Source organism: Schistocerca gregaria, chromosome 9, assembly GCF_023897955.1.
Source record: "Schistocerca gregaria isolate iqSchGreg1 chromosome 9, iqSchGreg1.2, whole genome shotgun sequence".
NCBI lineage: Eukaryota > Metazoa > Arthropoda > Insecta > Orthoptera > Acrididae > Schistocerca > Schistocerca gregaria.
The window spans coordinates 210,610,061-210,633,751 of NC_064928.1; the positions used below are offsets into that span (position 1 = coordinate 210,610,061).

A 23,691-nucleotide genomic window follows, 5' to 3' on the forward strand; every position below is an offset into this window, starting at 1 on the left:
ACATCCGATTGAACCAGTTATTAGGGTTCCTTCCTATTCAGTTCATGCGTGAAGTGTAGTATGCAGGAAGAATGATTGATTGAAGATCCCTCTGTGAGCAATACATAGGGGGTTGTAACATATCTCTAGAGTGATCATTTAAAGCCAGTTCTTGAAACTTTGTTAACAGACATTCTTGCGGTAGTTTACATCTGTCTTCAAGAGTTCCTTCAGTTTCTATGTGACACTCTCCAATGGATTAAAAATACCTGTGAGCATTTGTGCTGCCCTTCTGTGTACACGTTTGGTCTCCCCTGTTAGTCCTATCTAGTATGGATCCCACACACTTGAGCAATATTCTAATACCAGTCACACGAGTGATTTGTAAGCAATCTCTTTGGTAGACATATTGCATTTATACAGTATTCCACCATACACTGAAGGCTGCCACCTGCTTTATCCGTAACTGAACCTACTTGATCATTCCATTTCATATCCCTACAAAGTGTTACACCCACGTTTTTGGATGAGTTAGCTGATTTCAACAATGACTCATTGGTATTATAGCCATAAGATAGTACTTTTTTCTTTTCATAAAATTTTACATTTTGTACTTCATGAACTAAAACGTAAAACTATGACCTTGTCATTAATTTCTGCTTCTAGAGCACAAGCTGCAAAATGCTGCTCACGGCTGATTCTGAGAGTACCGGTGTCAGTTAGTTACATGTTCCATGGATCATTTTACATGATATATCATAATTATGTGGAATGAGACATTTTACATTCACATCACAAACTCATTTGTATGTATGATTACATTCTGAACATTTCTGTCTTACAAAAAGGAAGAAGATATACAGATGTCAGTTAGTGATACCTAATGACTCCTTTTTACACATTACCATAACAGAAATTCTTCTATGAAACAGAAGTTGTCAAAGAAAAACGTTCTCAGTTTATTTTCAAATTTTATTGTGTGGTTAAATTAGATAAGACTAGATTCAGTTTTCATTCCATAGACACAAAAAACGAAATGATTCCCATGGGTGTGGAACATTTCAGAAAGTGTAACATAAAAAACGTAAAACATTTTAATATAACACTCACTACCATGATCATTTGTCAGGACATTATCAAGACATTTGATATCGCTGTGTAAGTGAACGTAAGTCTTGTTTTAGCACTGTGCATTGCTTTTTGTGCTAAAGACAATCATAATCTGGAGTGATATATGTCATTTCTCCTCCTGATATTGTAATAATGAATATCATTGTTTCTTTTGAACTGTAGTGGATTATTTACAACAAACTTTATGACGGAATAAATATACTGTGAACCAGTAGCCAGAATTCCCTTAAAGAGATGTGTACTCGGTGATTGTGGGTGAGCACTACATACTTTTTCTTGCAGTGCATTTCTGTGGAATGAAGACTCATTCCTGAAGATGAGTTAACCCACAACATTATTCCATTTGACGTTGTTGTTGTGGTCCTCAGTCCTGAGACTGGTTTGATGCATCTCTCCATGCTCCACTATGCTGTGCAAGCCTCTTCATCTCCCAGTACCTACTGCAACCTACATTCTTCTGAATCTGTTTAGTGTCGTCATCTCTTGGTCTCTCTCTACGATTTTTACCCTCCACGCTGCCCTCCAATACTAAATTGGTGATTCCTTGATGCCTCAGAACATGTCCTACCAACCGATCCCTTCTTCTGGTCAAGTTGTGTCACAAACTTCTCTTCTCCCCAATCCTGTTCAATACTTCCTCATTAGTTATGTGATCTACCCATCTAATCATCAGCATTCTTCTGTAGCACCACATTTCGACAGCTTCTATTCTCTTCTTGTCCAAACTATTTATCGTCCATGTTTCACTTCCATACATCGCTACACTCCATACAAATAGTTTGAGAAACGACTTCCTGACACTTAAATCTATACTCAATGTTAACAAATTTCTCTTCTTCAGAAACGCTTTCCTTGCCATTGCCAGTCTACATTTTATATCCTCTCTACGTCGACCCTCGTCAATTGTTTTGCTCCCCAAATAGCAAAACTCCTTTACTACTTCAAGTGTCTCATTTCCTAATCTAGTTCCCTCAGCATCACCCGACTTAATTCGACTACATTCCATTATCCTCGTCCTGCTTTTGTTGATGTTCATCTTATATCCTCCTTCCAAGACACTGTCCATTCCACTCAACTGCTCTTCCAAGTCCTTTGCTGCCTCTGACAGAATTACAGTTTCATCGGCGAACCTCAAAGTTTTTATTTCTTCTCCATGCATTTTAATACCTACTCTGAATTTTTCTTTTGATTCCTTTACTGCTTGCTCAGTATACAGATTGGAAAGCATCGGGGATAGGCTACAACCTTGTCTTACTCCCTTCCCAACCACTACTTCCCTTTCATGTCCCTCGACTCATAACTGCCATCTGGTTTCTCTACAAATTGTAAATAGCCTTTCACTCCCTGTATTTTACCCCTGCCACCTTTAGAATTTGAAACAGAGTATTCCAGTCAACATTGTCAAAAGCTTTCTCTAAGTCTACAAATGCTAGAAACATAGATTTGCCTTTCCTTAATCTTTCTTCTAAGATAAGTCATAGGATCAGTATTGCCTCACGTGTTCCAGTACTGGCTCTCCCATGCCGTCAGTAGTTCCAATGGAATGTTGTCTAGTCTGGGGGCCTTGTTTCGACTCAGGTCTTTCAGGGCTCTGTGAAACTCTTCACGCAGTATCATATCTCCCATTTCATCTTCATCTACATCCTCTTCCATTTCCATAATGATGTCCTCAAGTACATTGCCCTTGTATAGACCCTCTAAATACTCCTTTCTTTGCTTAGAACTGGGTTTCCATCTGAGCTCTTGATGTTCATACAAGTGGCTCTCTTTTCTCCAAAGGTCTCTTTAATTTTCCTGTTGGCAGTATCTATCTTACCCCTAGTGAGATAAGCCTCTACATCCTTACATTTCTCCTATAGCCATGCCTGCTTAGCCATTTTGCACTTCCTGTCAATCTCATTTTTGAGATGTTTGTATTCCTTTTAGCCTGCTTCATTTGCTGCAATTTTGTATTTTCTCCTTTCATCAATTAAATTTAATATTTCTTCTGTTGCCCAAGGATTTCTACTAGTCCTCATCGTTATGCCTACTTGATCCTCTGCTGCCTTCACTACTTCATCCCTCGAAGCTACCCATTCATCTTTTACTGTATTTATTTCCCCATTCTTGTCAATTGTTCCCTTATGCTCTCTCTGAAACTCTGTACAACCTCTGGTTTAGTCAGTTTATCCAGGTCCCATCTCCTTAAATTCGCACATTTTTGCAGTTTCTTCAGTTTTAATCTACGGTTCATAACCAATAGATTGTGGTCAGAGTTCACATATGCCCCTGGAAATGGCTTACAATTTAAAACCTGGTTCCTAAATCTATGTCTTACCATTATATAATCTATCTGATACCTTTTAGTATCTCTAGGATTCTTCCATGTATACAACATTCTTTCATGGTTCTTCAACCAAGTGTTAGCCATGATTAAGTTGTGCACTGTGCAAAATTCTACCAGGCGGCTTCCTCTTTCATTTCTTAGCCCCAATCCATATTCACCTACTATGTTTCCTTCTCTCCCTTTTCCTACACTCAAATTCCAGTCACCCATGACTATTAAATTTTCGTCTCCATTCACTATCTGAATAATTTCTTTTATTTCATCATACATTTCTTCAATTTCTTCGTCATCTGCAGAGCTAGTTGGCATATAAACTTGTGCTACTGTAGTACGTGTGGCCTTTGTATCTATCTTGGCCACAATAATGCGTTCACTATGCTGTTTGTAGTAGCTTACCCGCATTCCTATTCATTACTAAACCTACTCCTGCATTACCCCTATTTGATTTTGTGTTTATAACCCTGTAGTCACCTGACCAGCAGTCTTGTTCCTCCTGCCACTGAACTTCACTAATTCCCACTATATCTAACTTTAACCTATCCATTTCCCTCTTTAAATTTTCTAACCTACCTGCCAGATTAAGGGATCTGAGATTCCACGCTCCGATCCGTAGAACGCCAGTTTTCTTTCTCCTGATAACGACATCCTCCTGAGTAGTCCCCGCCCGGAGATCCGAATGGGGGACTATTTTACCTCCGGAATATTTTACCCAAGAGGATGCCATCATTATTTAATCATACAGTAAAGCTGCATGTCCACGGGAAAAATTACGGCTGTAGTTTCCCCTTGCTTTCAGCCGTTCGCAGTACCAGCACAGCAACGCCGTTTTGGTTAATGTTGCAAGGCCAGATCAGTCAATCATCCAGACTGTTGCCCCTGCAACTACTGAAAAGGCTGCTGCCCCTCTTCAGGAACCACACGTTTGTCTGGCCTCTCAACAGATACCCCTTCGTTATGGTTGTACCTACGGTACGGCTATCTGTATCGCTGAGGCACACAAGCATCCCCACAAACAGCAAGGTCCATGGCTCATGAGGAATGACATTATTGAATGAAAATTTGCAAAAGTATGTCATCTTACTGATTTCAAAAATTTGAAATGATTCTACATGCAAATGTGGCTGAACTAAGTGGTTTTAAGAGTTTCAAAATGTGCTTTTTCCAATTTAAACTCTCATCAATATGGACACCTAAGAATGTTGTAGTTTCCACCCTTTTTATTATTTCCTCATCACGTGTTTCACTTTCCACTGGCATAGTGCCCCTAGATGAGCAGAACCAAACATGTTGTGCCTTTTTGAGAATTTTTTTTACCATCTGTTGCTGTATGTATCTTTTTAAATTTGTGTTTATTTTTAACAGAACTGACAATTCTGCCTCATGATATATGAGAATATAACTGCATCAAATGATGGAAAATAATTACACAACTCCACATCCCAATCCCTCACCGAAACATCACCATCATCAACAACGTATTTACTTCACCCATCTTGCATTTTCCTAATATTGCAACTATAGAATACTAATTTTTGGAGATATAGATAGTGAAATAAAGTTAAAGATGTCAAAGCAGCGTCACCCATTGAATATGTTAAGATCACATGATCTATATTGTGGCTTAGTAGCGTACATACTTGCCTGGTAAACTGGAAACCTCGGTTCGATTCCTGGCCTTGGTTCGTATTTTCACTCACCGTTTCAGTCTTCATTCATGAAATCATATCTGTACGAGATCACTAAAGTCTCTGAAAACTGTTGCCATTTCATTAACAAAGTACTGCTTGCAACCCCTACTCCAGGTGGTAGTGGTGGTTAGTGTTTAACGTCCCGTCGACAACGAGGTCATTAGAGACAGAGCGCAAGCTCGGGTTAGGGAAGGATTGGGAAGGAAATCGGCTGTGCCCTTTCAAAGGAACCATCCCGGCATTTGCCTGAAACGATTTAGGGAAATCACGGAAAACCTAAATCAGGATGGCTGGAGACGGGATTGAACCATCGTCCTCCCGAATGAGAGTCCAGTGTGCCAACCACTGCGCCACCTCGCTCGGTCCCCTACTCCAAATCCGTAAGTATCTATCTGCTAACAACATTCTTAGTGTTGTGCTTGGACCTTTCCTTTTCATAAAAAATATGTGAATTCCTAAGGGACCAAACTTCTGAGGTCATTGGTCCCTAGACTTACACACTACTTAAACTAACTTCTGAGGTGCTAAGAAAAAGACACACACCCATGCGCGAGGGAGGACTCAAACCACCGGTAGTAGGGGCCACACAGTATATGATATGGCACCTCAGATAACGCAGCCAATCCACGCAGCTCTCCTTTTCATGATTCACATAAATGATTTATATGCAGATGACACCACCTTTAATACAGTTGATAGGGACTCGGACACACTCAAGCAGAAAAGTACACAATAACTCAGAATTTCCATTACATGGTTCTGAGTAAATTAATTACAGATTAACCACTCTAAATATTCTTGAAGTACCTCACTTAAGCTTCTTGGCATTCATCTCAATTTGCAATTACCATGGGAAACTCGCACTAACTACGTACACACAAAGTTAGCCCAAGTCACATATTTACTACGTAAACTTATAACTTGTGTGACTGACATGCTATTGCTGAACACTTATCCCTTCTTGCACAGCCACCTCATTTATGCAATACTGTTAAGAGGCGAAAATAATATTTATTTGGCAGAAAATTGCCATGTCGTGCATTGCTGAGTAAAAAACTATGCATCATGTACTGACACATTCCTCTCTTTTCTCAGCTGCTCGGTGCATACCAAGGAAATCCAAGACAGCCATGAATTGTGAAAGATTATGCATAAGTGTGACCCATGTCAAAGCAGATGATTTAGATCCCAGTCACAAAAATAAAAAAAAAACTAAAATAATTACACATACACAGGTACACAATTATTTAATATGTCACAAACTTCAGCACACAACATGTCCTATGAGACAGAATCAAAAATATGTTATATGAATGATCTAATCCACTAAAATTGCTGATGATGTGAACAGTATATTATTTGTGCTATTTTTGTTTATTACGTTTATTATGTCATACTTTTCTGTGCTGTATTTTCATACTCCAATTTCTACTGAATGATTAACATGTTTAAAGCATATTTCATTTATATCTGTTAAAATGATTGTCTCAGCACAAGTACTGCCACACATATATTGCTCCTCCTTTTTACATTCTGGCTAATGTATTTATATTTACTGATTGTTACATATGTGTAGTATAATCCATTTATATTTCTGTAACATGTTCAAAATGTGACTTATTAAGCCACTATACAATGTGTGTAAAATGCTATCAGGTACATGTAAAATGCTTAAAGACAGGTCGATCAATCAATCAAATCACCATGTTATGCAGTGGTTTAATTATTCCACGATAAGCTATTTCTGGATTTATCATGAGATTGTACAGCTGTCCCCTGGGGAAACATAGGTGCTATTCGTCGCTCTTGTGGGGATTATCATTTTGAACAAAAATCGAAAAATCCGTACAACAGTAGGTCCATCCGAGAAACGATTAGATCAGGGATCTAAGTTCTGCCACGAGATTCTCCAATTTCCAGTCGACCCTGACTAGCCATAGCCCCTTCTACTGAGATCCATTGGATAATCAGGAGTTCAGAACCATCTGGACCACTCACAGGAATTTATGCCGTCGATTCCAAAGACAACGGCTGCAAAGCTAATATGTGCTTTACGGTAAGGCAGCTTTCCTTGAGTATTTATTTATTTATTTATTTCGTGTTCTATAGATCCATATGGGAACATATCCCTGGATATAGAACGAGTCAAGGTTTTTACAGCTTATTGTTTTGTCACAGATACACTGATCTTATCATTAGATTAAAGAAACTGTTAAGTTTAGCATATACCCTTACATACTAGTTAAGATACAGGACACCTGAAAGAATATACAGTCATACATAAATTTGGGTATAGTTCTTAAGTTATACAGGTGTCATATACAGACATACATAAATTTGGGTATTGCATTAAGTTACACTGTACTTACCAAGTATGATTAATCAATTGCACAGGTCACACAGTAAGGTTTAAGCACAAACAAGAGACTCCATGCATTTTTGCTAAGAAATTCATCAATACTGTAACAAGATTCATCTAAAAGGAACTGCTTCAGATTTTCTTTAAACTTTGGTATGTTTTCCAACCAGTTCTTTAATGCGCAGTGGGAGGGCATTAAAAGTCTTGGTGCCTCTGTATAAAACCCCCCTTATGGACCATGCTTTTCCTTTTTTGCTCATATTGGTTATCCAGTTTCCTTCGGGGGTTCTAACTGTGGTATGTGGTATTGATTTTGAATAAGTTGCTATTTTTTGAAACAAAGCACATCAGAGAAAAAATCCATTTGGCAGGTGTTGCAAGGATTTGTAGAGCTCTAAACAGATCGCTGTACGAGTGCCTAGGATGTACTCCCCACAGAATTCTTATTGCTCGCTTCTGTGCATAAGAAGCATCAAACGAAAACAAATGTAGTTACTGTGGATGGGAGCTGTCGAGTGAATTTAAATATATTCACTTCGCATGTTTTATTTGTTGTAATGACTTATTTGAATTCTCTGATTTGATTATTAGCAAAGCAAGCATAAATCGCTTGCAGAACGTTGCAGTTATTTTTGAAAAAGTTGTGCTTCTACAAATCTGATTTTTCCCGTGGTTATGTACATATTTAACTGAAATAGCCTATTCTTTTCCGTGGAGCATGCCAATTTATTTGAAACAGAACGTTTAATTTCACATTGTTGCCTAGTTTCAACTGTTCATTCAGCCTCTAGTCTCCATTTTCGTTTCATCGCACTTACAGCATTAACAGATCATATACAGTACCATGATAAAGAATGATTCACGAGAGAATACTCGGAAAACTGGGAATCCGAAAATCACAATGAAAAGCGTTAACACCAAACACGGCTACGTCATCATGAATCTGGCCGTAGCCTACGAATGCATTTTGTAACTATGATTAAGGATATGGTTTTTTTTGTAATGTGGTTTACAAAATTAGGTATTAATGATATATTCTCTAATGTTTTATTTCTTGTATGACATATGATGTTTCTATGATCTGTTACTGCTTTATGTACGAACACTGATACACTTTTACCTGAAAATGGCTGCGCAGTAGAAATTGGTTAGTAACGCGGAATGAAACACTGCCTTCACAAGAAATATTTCGACATATACGTATTACCTTCTCTAGGCTTCACGTTACTTCTTAACTACAGTCGTTTACACCTGAAATTTATAGAATTCCAATCTTTGGTACATTATTGATTAACAGAATATAGTGTTTTATCCGTGGAGGTAAAAATAAGAGGAGTTGTCATGACGTCACAAACTTGAAGCCAACCCAAGTGAAGAATCGCCATGTTAGCTACCCCAAAACATTCGCTTCTGGTGGTTTGATTCCGTTTAGTTGTGAAGTGTTTCGATAAAAAAAAAAAAAATGCCAGCTTGCGTCGCTTACGGGTGTACTAATCGTTCTGATTGTAGTCTAAAGTTTAAACAAGTCTCATTTCATTCGTAAGTGGACTTATTTAAGCGCTATTTCCTTATATATACTTGAAACTCTGATGCACTGTAAAGTTTTACAGTATGGTTTTATTTCTGTGATTTGACTTCAGATTCCCCATCAATCCATCACGAAGAGCTCTCTGGAGGTGAGCAATACACTTGGTTTTCAGTGTTTGGTTATTCCCAAGTAGCTGAAAAGTTCTGGCAAGAAATATCCTGGAAATGGGGACTAATGTTTTAAAATGCAATAATTTAATATAAAAGTAATGTAACTACATGTAGTTAGTTAAATCTTTATTAAAATGTGCGGAACACCTGTTACAGTGGTTAAATTATAAGAATGTGGTCAAGATGGCGGCAAGTATACGCGTAATTTTAAATCGCTCTGCAGTTTTTAACGATGTAGTATCAACCAAGTGCGTTATATGTGGGGAAACTGTGCTAAATGGTATTAGGATATGCGAGTTCAATCATAAATGGAGCCATTCGTATTGCTTTATTCAAGAAGATGTACGAATTCAATGTGACTGTAACATGGAGTGTAACGGCCGCGAAAACGCAACTGAAATGTGCTACGCAGGTTTAGAATTAAATATACTCGACGAACTTCAGAAAGAGCTTGACGCCATCAGGGACTATACGGAAACACTAGAAAATGCGGCAAGATGCTTACGGGAATCGTCTGAAGTGTCTCATATACCGGTAAGGCAAGACGGTTTAGTAAGTGCTAGTTGTAAACATCGTAAAGATCAGACCTTGAAAAGTGTAAACAGTGCGACCATGATCAGATATATGAACAACCTACTCACACAAAAACATAAAAGTGAATTAATTGTGGAAAAAGACAATGTGAGTATTATAAGACAAAGAAACTTAGACCTAAATAGCCATGCTGAAAAAGGGAAAGTGAATATTCGTAGACGAAACCTAAAGAGCAATGCGATGTGTAAACAAGAATCCAAGCAACAGACGTATATATTTGCTGACAGTCATGGTAGAGGACTTACAGAAATTATGAGAAATAATCACCCTGACCTTAACGTAACAGGAATTATCAAGCCAGGCGCGCCACTACGCGAAGTTTTGAAGAGCTGTGACAACATTCTGACGCCCGGTAACAATTGCATCGTAATCGGGGGCGCGAATGATGTTTATTGCAATGAAACTTCGCGTGCAACGAGAATCCTGAAGGAAAAAATCAAGAGAATGCCTAAAGTACATTTCTACATTGTCAGTGTTCCACGAAGGCACGATCTGATGGAAAACTCGTGCGTAAACATTGAAATTGTGAGAGCAAACACAATATATGAGAAAATCTGTAGAGGTTACGTGAATGCGACGTTTATAAAGATAGAAAGTGTGAATAGAGAGCACTTTACAAGTCACGGTCTCCACATGAACACAAGAGGGAAAAAAATTATGAGTGCGGAAATAATTAAATTCATTAATGAGTCGTCGATAGAGCAAGGGACTCCAATCCCAATTCCACCAAAACAAGATTCGCGTGTAACAGTAGAACCAGGATTATCAGCGGTAACAGTTGGGTCTCCGACATTACCAGAAACAGCAGCAGCACAACAACGAGCAACAGAAGCATCATCATCATCAGCTGCAGATCAACAACAACCAGTAGCAGCAGAGAATCTGTCAGCTTTAGCAGCTGCAGCAGACACACCAGCACCGTCGACAACAGCATCCAGTCCAATAGACACAATTAGTAGACTGCCAATCAGAAGAAGAGTGACAAGACCCTCACACTTGAAGGATTTTTTTCTACCAGGCAGCCTGAAGGGGACACTACGGTGAGCTGTGCACCAAATCTAGGTAGCTGGACCCTGCTGTATCAGAATGTACAAGGACTATGCAACAAAATGAGTGAGCTGGAAGTAATTTTAAATTGTAATGTTAAGGAGGTTTCTGTGGTGTGTATCAATGAGCACTGGCTTCGGGACACATAGATTTGTGCAGCAAGTATACCAGACTTTAACTTAATAAGTCGCTTTTGCAGGGAAAATTATAAATGTGGAGGTGTATGCATCTATGTTAGAAGCAATGTTAAATCTAAAGAGATAAAACCTAGCAAGGTGAAGTGTGCAGAAAAAGATTTTGAATGTTGTATTTGTGAACTTACAGACTGTCAAACTATCATTGCTTGCATCTATAGGTCTCCATCAGGTGACTTTAACCAATTCTTATATTATATAGATGATCTTTTAAATGAATTGAGAGGCAGGTCAAAATGCACAATAGTTCTTGGTGACTTCAACATTAATTTTAACAAAAGTAATAAGAACAAGGCACAATTACTACATCTGTTTAAGTCATACAACATGCAACCTACTGTGTGGGAAATTACCAGATATGGGGAGGGGTCTGGAACAACACTTGATCAGATATTTACCAACAAACAAAGCTGTGAGTACAATATTGAAGTAATAGATACAGGCTTTTCTGACCATATGGCTTTAAAAATGATGATAAGGAATGAGAACACTAAGAAATGCACGATCACTGAAAAATATGTACAAAGAAGACTTATTAATGCAAACAACATAAGGGTTTTTAATAGTATGCTAAAAAGGGTGCAGTGGGGCGTAGAACAAACTGATGATGTAGACAAAAAGTATGACAGTTTTTTTACTGATTATAAATATTGCTACGATGTGGCATTCCAGTTAAAAAGAATTAAAGTTAGTGAGAAGACAAAAACATGGGTAACACAAGGGATTAAAAAGTCAGCAATCACCCTTAGAAACCTAAGCAAACATGCTAGAATAAATACAACAATTAAACCATACTATAGGAAATATAGAAGGGTCTATAGGAAAGTTTTACAGGCAGCAAAAAGGCTAAGCAATGATTCATACATTAACAAGGGAAGCAATAAATCAAAATCTATTTGGAAGGTTATAAACAATAGCATAGGAAAACGTAAAACCAAGACCCATAACTTCAAAATTAAAAGTGAGGGGAAAGTGATAGAAGATGCTCAACAGATAGCCAATATATTCAATGAACATTATGTGAACATAGCACCGAACCTAATTAAAGGTCTATGCAATTCAAACAACAAAAACATAAAAGTACCAACTTGTGAAAAGACGATGTTTCTGTACCCAGTAACAGAATGTGAAGTTAGAAATGCTATTAATAAACTAAAAAATAAAATGTCTTGTGGTATTGACGGAATTCCAGACAAGGTAATCAAACACAGTTCTACCAGTATAGATACTAACCTAGCTGACATTATTAATACTTCTTTCAGGACAGGGGTGTTCCCATCAAAACTAAAACTCTCCATAGTAAAGCCACTACACAAAAAGGATAGTACAGCTGACATAAATAATTATAGGCCAGTGTCATTATTGTCAGGTTTCTCTAAAGTAATAGAAAGAGTAATGTATGAAAGGCTAGCTGACTTTCTGAATAAAAATAAAATACTGACTAATGCTCAAAATGGGTTTAGAAAGAACAGGTCCACAGAAACGGCAGTCTTCCAATTCATGAAAATGGTCCTAAATGCCTTGGACAAGAATGAGTTAAGCTGCGGGATATTCTTAGATTTATCTAAAGCGTTTGATCTAATCAGCCATGATTTATTGCTTATGAAACTAGAATTTTATGGGGTCCGGGGACTTGCCTTCAAATGGTTCAAGTCTTATCTCTCGGATAGACAACAGAAAGTACAAATATACCATGAAGGCAAAGAGTATCTTTCTGACTTCAAAAAAACTAGCTATGGAGTGCCCCAAGGTTCCGTGTTAGGCCCTCTGTTGTTCTTGGTGTTTATAAATGATTTGCCAAAGCATCTGACAGTGGCAGAAACGGTGATGTTCGCTGATGAAACTAGCATTTTCATCTACAACAGAGTGTCTCAAGGACAATAAATGAGACAGGAAAATGGTTTAGTGATAATGCGTTGATCATAAATAAGGATAAAATAGCATTGATGAATTTCAGTAATATTAAAATAAAACTAGAAGAACAGTAAAAGCTGAGCTAGGGAGCTATGTTATTGCACAAGCTCCACATACAAAATTCCTAGGTATATGGGTGGATGAGCACTTGAGATGTGAAAAGCATCTAGAAGCTTTGAGTAAAAAACTAAGTAAATGCTGCTATGTGCTTAGAATGCTTCGGGACTGTTGCAACACTGAATCATTGCTGTGTGCCTATTATGCTTATATGAACAGTTTGCTTAGATATGGTGTGATCTTCTGGGGAAATACAGGTATGGCAAAACAAGCTTTCAAACTTCAAAAAAGGGCTATTAGAATAATGAAAGGGGTTCCCCGTAGAATGTCATGCAGGGAAATATTTAAAGAATTTAAAATAATGACTCTTCCTAGCTTATACATATATGAATGTGTGTGCTTTCTGAAACCTCACCAGGAATTTTCAACAGTAAATAATCAGATTCATAAACACGAAACAAGAAATAGAGATGATTTTCACAGAGAGGCCCACAAAGGAGCACTATACCAAAAAAGTGTCAACTACCAGCCCAAAATACTTTTTAATGCATTGCCTGCTGCAATAAAGAAAATTAAAGAATGTCATAAATTCAAAGTAGATCTTAAACAATTTTTAATAAGAAACAGTTTTTACAACATTGAAGAATATCTAAATATGGGAAAGTAACATTATTTATATAAAGTGAAGTAAAATACTTGTATTTATTATGCAAATTTTTGTAACACATTAAATAACAGAAATTATATTGTAATTGTCTAATAGGGGAAAGTAAGATTATTTATATAAAGTGATGTAAAATATTCGGATTTATTATGCAAGTTTTTGCAACACATAAAATATCAGAAACTATATTGTAATTGACTACATCCATACAATGTATATTGTTAACGGATGAATAAAGAGATTGATTGATTGACTTAAAGGGTTCCATATTTGTTAAAGCAAAGTTCCCTATTGGGATAAGTCCAGGCTATTTAGATCATTACATTAGTCACTGTGTCGTCCTGTTACCCTGTAAATTGATGTTATTTGGCACACTGAATGTCACTTGGTAGGTACAATTTATGAACAAAGCAGATGTGTAAGCTACATTGGGCCTGACAATCTTACATTCCGTTCTTTTCCTTCGTAATTTAACGAATCTTTCACTTTGTTGACATGACAGATGACTTGTTCATATCATTCCTCCATACATCTACGAGACACCAAAGGAAATAAGGTAAGTTTCTTGCGAACTTGAACGTTTAAAATTGCCATTTTACTTGAAAATGCAACGAATACAAATAGGTGCCTCTAAACTATCAATCATTGCTTTTGGAGTTCTGCTTTATTAATTATCAACACAAATACAATGAAAGTGAATGGACATGGATTAAGAAAGCACGCTTTTCATAGCACATACTTATAATCTCGGTTATTCGAAGTGTATAAACAAAAAGGAATTACGGTCTGAGGCCAGAAGCGTCATATTTTCGTGTCGTATTACTGTATCGAGTACGCATTTAAGACCAAAAAAGGTTTGAAGTTGCGTTCCTTATGCTGTGTTGTTCTCTAAAATAGTGTAACATTTACTATATAAAATAAATATCGCATGCACAAGACAGAAATAATAAACAAGAAGCAATTGCAAACACTCGTCTGCTAATGTTTTAGGGGATCCAAGATGGCGGCAGGCCCCGCCCAGTGGCTTCAAAACAACTTACAGCGTAAGTCTGTAGCGCCATCTCTCCTTATTCTACCTCCATGGTTTTATCGTCATAATCATTATCTTAGAAAACAACCACGAGAGGAATGACCGGTACTTGGCACTGCCTATACACTAAGAACATCTAAGCCTGTCTGGAAATAACAGCAATTAACGGAATAGTCCTAATAAAGAAAAAAGAATGAATCTCCATGTTCACACAACAGAAACTTTTATATAAAAAAGAAAACTTTCTAATAAGGAATTCAAATGTACAACTTGTCAACATAAATGAAACACATTTTTTACCGAGAATAGTAGAGCCTGTTTGCTTCATCACTATCTGTTGAAACATATCTTTATTCTCATACACGATCAAAGAAATACGAAATTAGCAAGTCCAAAATTAAGCAGTCATGCAAATTGGATGTGAGAGAATGTTTTTTGTATGCAGGCTACGTGGACTGCAACCATCTCAATGTTTTTCTTTGCTAGCCATGTGTGGAGGGTGAATACACACAAAGTCATTACCTATTGTGACATCTGTTATACCTTAATGCACCTGTTGCGTACATCAAGATGTACATACCATTTCGAAAATTGATTGCGAGAGTGAAAAGAAAGGTAATATTAGAGGGAAATTGTGCTTTTTCAAATATTGTTCCGACCTGTTGAAACTGCGCTCCACTTGTACAACTGTGTAACTATTTTATGTCAATTATATGCGTACAAGGATGGGATTTGTGCCTCCCAAATTAAGCGACAGAACTAGACTGAAGGTAATACGTTCATACAACGATGTGGAATTTTCAGTGCAACTAAGCATGTCATTTTATTACCATGCTTAGTTGGACTTACAATACGTTATATGTAAAATATGGTAATGTAGCTTCGAAAGAATGAAATCGAATATAATGTTGAAGGATGTTTCGCGTTCTGAAAATACAAAATGTGGGTTCGAGTAACGGAAAGACAACAAAGATGTCAGGATGATCATGGCATTGCGCTTGCGCAGTAAGACCATTTACAAACAGTCATGATATATCACAACATCTTTAATCGAACGAACCGAATAACGCCAGCAAGAATGATTTCATTAGAGGTCATTTCGAAAAATTTTCAGTAATTTCCGACTGAGCTTGAAAGTTGTGCGCTGCTGATGCCGGTGGTAAGGTTGGCGGCATTGAAGCAAAGATGAGTCACTGATTTCCGCCAAGGCGGAGCGCGCAGTTCTAGTTAGACGTCAGTCTTGGTGTAGCAGTCGTCAGTGTTATTTGGCTGAGTGGTAGCGGAAGCATAATGGGTAAGTCACATAAACTACAGGTTGGTTTGGGGATAGAGGACGAGCTATTGGACTAGTTAAATAAGGCAGTGGAACGCGTCGTGTTTCATTTCGCATTAATCTACTTGCGCAGCAATTTGTTCACGGTGTTAGGGTTTCTAAGTAATTCTCCTAATACATTTGCGTTATTTACCAGTAATGACTGAAGAAACTGTCATGGTCACGTGCGTAGTTTATACATGAGAGTATAGTTTTTAATACTCAGAAATGATTGTTCACATTGAGGATATAGGCTCAAGGCTCCAGTTCGGCTCACTAAACCCCTTATGGGTACTTCGATGCAGTTAGGCCTAATGAATTTTAAGCTTCTTTTGAATATCAATTTTACAATAGCTTATTACAAAAACATGAAGTGCTATTCTTTCAGACATGGAAGCACTTGCTTCTTTGTTTCTATTTGGTGTCACAATTTTATGAAAAGGTGTATCTTGCGGTTTTATGGTTTCTCCTTAAGCAACATAAGCTGATTTTTCATATTCCACGCATTTGAATAAGACATAAGAAACTTGATGTGTTGGGATATATTGGTTAAGTATTATAGTTTTATTTCTTAGAAGTTCAGTATGGTAGTGCCCAAAGACATGCCAGAGTCAGCAGATCCATAGTTTTCTCTGTTATGGCCATGCTTACAGCTATAAGTGCATACATTCTATTTTGGATACTTTTAAAAATTTGTAGAAATTGTCGGTAATACAGATTCTAACGATGCTAGTTGAAGTAGGCTTATTTAAATAGTTTTCATATTGTTATACCAAGATAAACGTAATTTTTGACTGAGCATATGATATTAATCCTTGAAGCATAGTAAAATATACAAAAAGTTACGAAATATATAACACTTTTTTGCTAAATGTTTGAGTCATCCAAAGAATAAGAAATAAAAGTATTTTCGCATAAAAGTTGTGCTGGAAGTTGTTACTGAGAAAATGACTGCTACTCCAAGCGTTTTATAGTATTCCCTGAACATAAAGAATTAAAAATTCGTACCTATATCCCCTAGAATATGCTGTGCACAGTAGCCCACATTCTGTCTTCAGGGGTGGTGTGATGATAGACTTGGTTCGGTGCTGCACTGTAAGGAAAATCTCTAGTGAATCTATGCAAAAATGCATTGAAAAGGCATATTTTTCTCAGCCAGTAATTACAATACTTCTTAATTGTTCCATTGAATTGCTGTGTGCATGTGTAAAGAACAAATTACTTCCTAGCAATTAATAATGCAGTTATGAAAGCCACAGTTTTATAATATGCAGAGGCAAAAAGTGAGGAAAAGACTTTGTGCCTAGAATTTGTGGCCGAAACTAGGGAAATATACAATTTATTTTTTGCTTTCATTATTGAACTTAGATTTGTTCCTACACGGTTGCGATGTACAGACTCTCAAACATATGATTTTCAAGTAATGTGTAAATTTTTCCTTACAGTAATCATCTAGTGTCTTGTGTTTTCCTTAACATGGCATAAGTGGTGCCTCTACCTTATTGTATGTGACAAAAACAGTATCATTTTAAGTCACTTGGGTGTACGGAGTATAATGGATGCTGTTTCAGATTTTTGCACTTTCTTTTTAAATAAACCTGGTGTTAGGCATTGACTGTTAAAGGAAGTGTGTTGAAATTTTTGAGACAATTGGAGTGCTGTCTTGTTCCAGGCTGGTATTTCAGTGTTCATTTTATGTCCTTGTATCTGTTTGCCTTGGAATGAAAGCCATGAGGTATAAAAACACACTGGCTGAAAATTTTCATTTTCCTAACAAGTTGTGCTCCAGTCTTGTGCATGATTTTATGATCATGACAGCTTTATATTCATTAACATGAAGCATCCCCATAACAGTGAAACATACCTAATGTGGCTATGTAATGGTGCATAATACACTGTCCCAAGCTGCTGGGCAGTTAATGCATGATTTAGTCTTGCCATGTCTTACGAGGATCGCAAATACTTCGAAAGAGCACAATCATGAAACCCATCAGTTTGACAGAATTCATATGATCCTGGCATCCAGTGTTGCTGAAGCTGCATATGATTTTTTCCATGATTAATTTAATTTTTCATGAGCCATGTTGATTTCAGAGAGAACATGTTTGACAGTAGAGCTTGGCAGTCTTTCCTTCAGTCGAAAGGGTGGTGTCAACAACAAACATACTTGTTCTTACACACTGACCTTGACATAAAGAAGGAACTGAATTTACTGATGGACATGACCTTTCGAGTTTCCCTTTACCAGGGACAAATTCAATAAAGCACCACATACAAATAATGTAAACGACGACTCAAAAATTGAAGTAGTAAACTATGTAGATAGGTAACTGCTGTTTTGCACTCACTTTAAATATAATGTTGTTAGTTGTTAGTTCCTGTGTATGAAAAGTTAGGCAAAAGTCCTATCCAGTGTTTCCTGTACATGTTATGGATACACAGTGGAGATGTGTAAATTGTAGGAATGTTTTGGACTAGTGTGCATGTCATTAGTAAAAGTTAAAATAAGATCAATCAATTAACCTCTGTTCAGATATTTGTGACGAAGTAATGATGTATGCTTTTTTTCCCTTCCAGAGTGCCCATGCTGTCAACAGTTTCCTGACGAGATAGAGATGTTGTACCGGTATGTATCTGCATGTTGCATTAGCACATGTTGTGCTGAAAGTATGTTTGTCATTAATGCCTGTCATTGTACTGTGTGCTTTGGAGTTATTTTTCACTAAACAGCAGTGTGACATGTACTCATGCTAGCACTATATAAATGCAACTGCATTTTAATGTTTCATGCTGATCGAAGTGTTACTACACACTAGTAAATTTCACTTATTGTCTGAAGCACAATAAATTCATTGGAAATGGTTAAGCTAAGAAACATTAGATCTCTTCACAGAATTAAATGGTTTGACTGTAGCTACTGAAATGGTAATATTATGTCAAAGGATTGAAGACTGCTTTTCCAATAAATCAAGCCGTTTAACGTAGTTAAGTTAAACTATGTCAAATGAATGGTAGGCCCATATTTTGTAAAGTCTGTGGAGTGGCCTTTCTGTAATTATCTCAAAAAGGATAGGTTGATAGATTCCTTAGTGACAGAATAGCTGTTTCTCAGAAAAACAGATAATTAGCACTGGTGAGGCTCAAAGGCACTCAGATTTATGTGGAAGTAAAGTAATATGTTGTAATTGTCACTTTGTTACATAGAAAACTTGTAAACTGCCATAAGTGATAGTTCTCAAGTGGAGGTAGGTATGAATTCAGATACTTTCATTAGCCTAGTCCCTTTCGGACTAAAATGTGCTTAACGGTTATCTGAACGTGTTACTGGATGTCAGCTTCATCCCATAATAAGATGAGCAGTGTGATGTTGCAGTTAGGAAGAGAACCTAGGCAGTATTATTTTTACATAGACATTACTTTCGGAATGGAGGTTGTATTGACCGTGATCTAAAGTGTAGTTTGGGGTATAGGTTGAGGAGATATTTGCCTTGCATTTGTGAAGCCAGTGAATTTGGATATGAGAGCTTGTAGTGAAATACTACGAGTGATGTTTTTTGGACAGGAGTAGTTGGGTCTCTCAACTGTGCTGTGAAATGCGGCTGCTACGGAGTTCAGCTACTACAGGATTCCTGAAGACTGTCACATCAGCCTTTGCCGTCAGATGTCTTCTGTCATGTCTGCATCTCGAGCAATATTTGGGAAATGATATATGGACTTTAATTCTAATCAACTGAAGCTCATGTTTGGTGGCTTCTATAACTTAGAACCTATCAATAAATCTTTCAGGGCACAGGCATGGAGGATCTCTTGAAAATGTCATTACTGGTACAATATGTTGTAAGAACATGGTGGGAAACGTAATGTAATGGTTAAAGAATTTTCATATTTTGTTGTTATGCTATTAAAACTTGCACTATTAAGGCAATGGTGCTTTCATGAGATACAAAAATGGCCATTCTTAGTATAAATTATTAATAACCCATTGGTGACTTTAATAAATGACATGGCAGATTCACACTTTGGTAGTGTAATAGATACAGCCTCAGCTGTGGAGTGAGCAAGTCAAAAGTTTATAGGTTCGTTAGCTATTGTCTGTTTATTTTTGTTCTCCTCAGTGTTCCTAAGAGTTTGGGACCACCTTACTCATACAAAAATGAGGTGCCATAATAGATGTTACATGTATACAAATGCTCTTTGGAGTGAGTTTGTCTGCGAACATCTTAGCGAATAAAATACTATTAAGATTTTTATCACTGCTTGATTGTGACCATTAACTATTCATCCAGTAACCACAATCACAGCACAAGGCCTGTGAGTGTGGAATCATCATTGGGCAAGCTCAAATGTATTACAAATTAAACACAAGGCAGATTGTAAAATGTCTTTGTTTTAGAACGGAAAATGCAAAAAACAAAGGGTGCAGTGAAGATTTATATGTATAAAAACAAAGATGATGGGACTTACCAAACAAAAGTGCTAGCAGATTGATAGACACACAAACATACACACAAAATTCTAGCTTTTGCAACCAACAGTTACTTACCCCTAAGGTAAGTCTTTCTGCTCCCGGGATTGGAATGACTTCTTACCCTCTCCCTTAAAACCCACATCCTTTCATCTATCCTTCTCCTTCCCTCTTTCCTGACAAAGCAACTGCCGGTTGCGAAAGCTCGAAATTTTGTGTGTGTTAGTGTGTTATTTTATTGTCTATCGGGGCTTTCCCACTTGGTGAGTCTTGGAATCTTGGTTTTTAATATATTTTTCCCATGTGGAAGTTTCTTTCTATTTTATATATATTGTATATATCTTCCCAAAAACCCCCTTTGAGTACGGTTTATTGTGATGGTTTGGAAACATAATGGGAGATAAATGTGCTTTTGTACACGGTTCTTATCCTGATATTAGATTTGGTGCAGATGGTTGTTTCTTTAGTGCAGAATTGTTAGCCACCTTGCACACACTGGACCATGTCCGCTTCTGCTTGAGACTGTCCTTCACTATCTGCAGTGACTCCTTGAGCAGTTTGCAAGCTATCGGCCTGTGCTTCCCTTGCCATCTGTTGGTCATAGCTATCCAGGACTCCCTTCCTCTCCTTTGTCGTGGGTGCTCAGCAGTTTTCATTTTGACCCCAGGCCATGTTGGGATCACTGACTACGAGCTTGGTGATCGCCTGGCTAAATTGGCTACTAACAGGCCATCTCTTGCTATTGGCTTTCTGGAAATAGACCTTCGCTCAGCATTACATCGTCAGGTTTTGGGACTTTGGAATGCAGAATGGCACATTTTCTTCACTGAACAAGCTCAGGATGGTAAAGGGTACCAAAACTGTGGCGGTCCTCCTTACCGGCCTTACAGTGTGAGGTTTGGGAATACAGAAGTGTCAGATTCCACCCATCTGCTTTGATCCAAGATGTCATCAATATGGTGGAAATTGCTGTTCTAAGCATCTCCAATATGGCGCCTGTCTCACTAGATACACATGGCAACGAACACGAAAATACGTGTAGGCAATATCATCTCCCTCCAAAAATAGAATAAAACTAATGGCACAGCTGCAGGATATTGGGGGTTATAGGAGTGAACAAGCTAAATAAAACAGTAAAAAAAACGCATGATGATTCCAAAACACAGAAGATGACGAACAAAAAATAATTCAAAATCTACAGAAATTGGACACTTACCTTGACCTATATAGGTTAACGGCAGCTGACAGTACAAAAACACCAATGCCTAAAAGAAAAACAATGAAAATTGGAATCGTATATTTCCCTTCACAGCTGCAGAAGGTACCAAAACACATGCACCTACATTTAAAAATATGAAAATTGGAATAGGTCATTTTCCTTGATATGTATAGGTCAACTATAACTACTGATACGAAAAAACCAACACTGACAACCACAAAAAACAAAACCACAACACATCAAAAATAAAACACTCCAATATCCCTACGTAAGCTGTACCAACTGACAGTATTCACTGGCAAAGAACTCTGTTCTTACATTCACAGACTATTGCCAGGAAAAGATCCAATGCAGTTTTATGGTATGGTGAGTTTAAAGAATAGACAGTATATGCTCACTGGACGAAATTGGAAAGTGGACTCTCATTGGAGGTCATGTAAAAAGAATCTGCAGTGGCACTTACAATGTACGGATACTTACGTAAAGCAATTGTCACTAGTAAATAATTATGTAGTTTACTTGCGAGGTGTAAATATTAAAATATCCAGTTTGTGCTTCATGCTGTAGTAACTGTTACATCTTAAGTTAGCTTGGAGCACTTCGGAGGTGACATAGGTTTTCATTTCAGATTTTACACCACAGTGCAATACAACCAAACTGCACTACCATAAGGACATCTCATTTCTGTCTGCCTGTCGGCTCAGACTGGGACACTCGTGGTACGTATGGAAAATGAAGGTAACATTTTGTCCCATGTTGCAAGAGTGTATGTGGTGTGCTGTGAAATGGTGAACCTACCTTATTTGCTTCCATATTCCTGCTAAATAGTGAGCAGTATCTGATCTTTCCTCAGATGTTTCCTGTGTTCTGTGGCTGGTCACTGTTAGTGTGTCAAAGTAGAATTGGGTGAACTGTTGAATAATCTATTCCTATAACAGACTGAATGTGATTAGTGTCTGAATGGAATGTTAGTTGAGAGTAACTAAATGCTATTTTGAAAACATTGTTTGGTTTGTACAGTATTTCTTGAAGCCTTTATAGCTGCATTTCTGCTGGTACTAATTTTACTCTTACAGTTAATTAAATAAATTTTAGTGGTCCTAGTTGTGCTGATGCACATGAGAATTGCAGGTAAAATGCATGTGTCTTGTTCTTCCTGAAACGTTTGTGCATGTGCAGCTCATTTTCAAAGCACCCTGTCTTCTTACAGAGTACATTGTTATACTATGATTTTTGTTTTCGCTAATTGCCTCATACATAACAAAATTGCGAGTAGTTTTTCTGCCCTGTCGGAAATTTTTTGTGTGGTTTCCTGTCCTGGTTTGCATGCTTCATAGATATTTGAAAACACATATTTCAATAACTTGTCTATTACAACCAAAAACCTTCCTTTTCCCTGCTGATTTTTACTACCTGACTTCAGTTTATTTCTATGCCTACTTCCTCAGCATCCTGTGAGAAGTCTTATTTAGTTTTCAGTTCCTGCTCAATGTCTTCCCACAACACTATGTTTCCAGTACTTAGCATATTTCTTAATGTTCTGTTAATGTCACTCTCATTTGTAATGTCTCTTTCTAATGTATTTCAATTTTAATTTTCAGCATATGGACGTCTGTATTAAATCCAGAAGCACCAGAATTTGTAAGGTATCGTATTCTCATTTTTGTCTCAAATTTTTATTCATTTTGTGTGGTACTCATGTAACTGTGTGTGTGTGTGTGTGTGTGTGTGTGTGTGTGTGTGTGTGTGTGTGTGTGTGTGTGTGTGTGTTTTAAATGGGCACGTTTTGTTCCCATATTACATGTTCATTTGATAAACTATTTAGCTCTGCTTCCTGCAAGTACCTTCTGCTAATAGGTAATTTTTACTTTTCTTGCAGTCTCTGTTTCCTGTTAAAATCAACTGAGGAAGAAAAAAAAATTGGCTCACTGTTTTGTATCCAGTTTGTCTTAAAACTACATGAGAGTAAGATTATGTGGAAGATGAAATTTCTCTAATGGTTTAGATGCTGTGC

General features: G+C 37.3%; 2 long non-coding RNA genes across 2 annotated transcripts in view; one reads left to right on the forward strand and one right to left on the reverse strand.

Annotated features, from left to right (window-relative positions):
* The window catches only part of LOC126291927 (uncharacterized), a 185,194-nt gene that overhangs the window by 106,700 nt on the left and 54,803 nt on the right, over nt 1-23,691 (reverse strand). The gene's annotated exons all lie outside the window — the stretch shown is intronic.
* Nucleotides 15,892-23,323, forward strand: LOC126291931 (uncharacterized). Its single transcript, XR_007551939.1, has 4 exons — nt 15,892-15,975; nt 18,571-18,619; nt 22,306-22,396; nt 23,279-23,323. It is a non-coding gene; the product is annotated as an uncharacterized LOC126291931 (long non-coding RNA).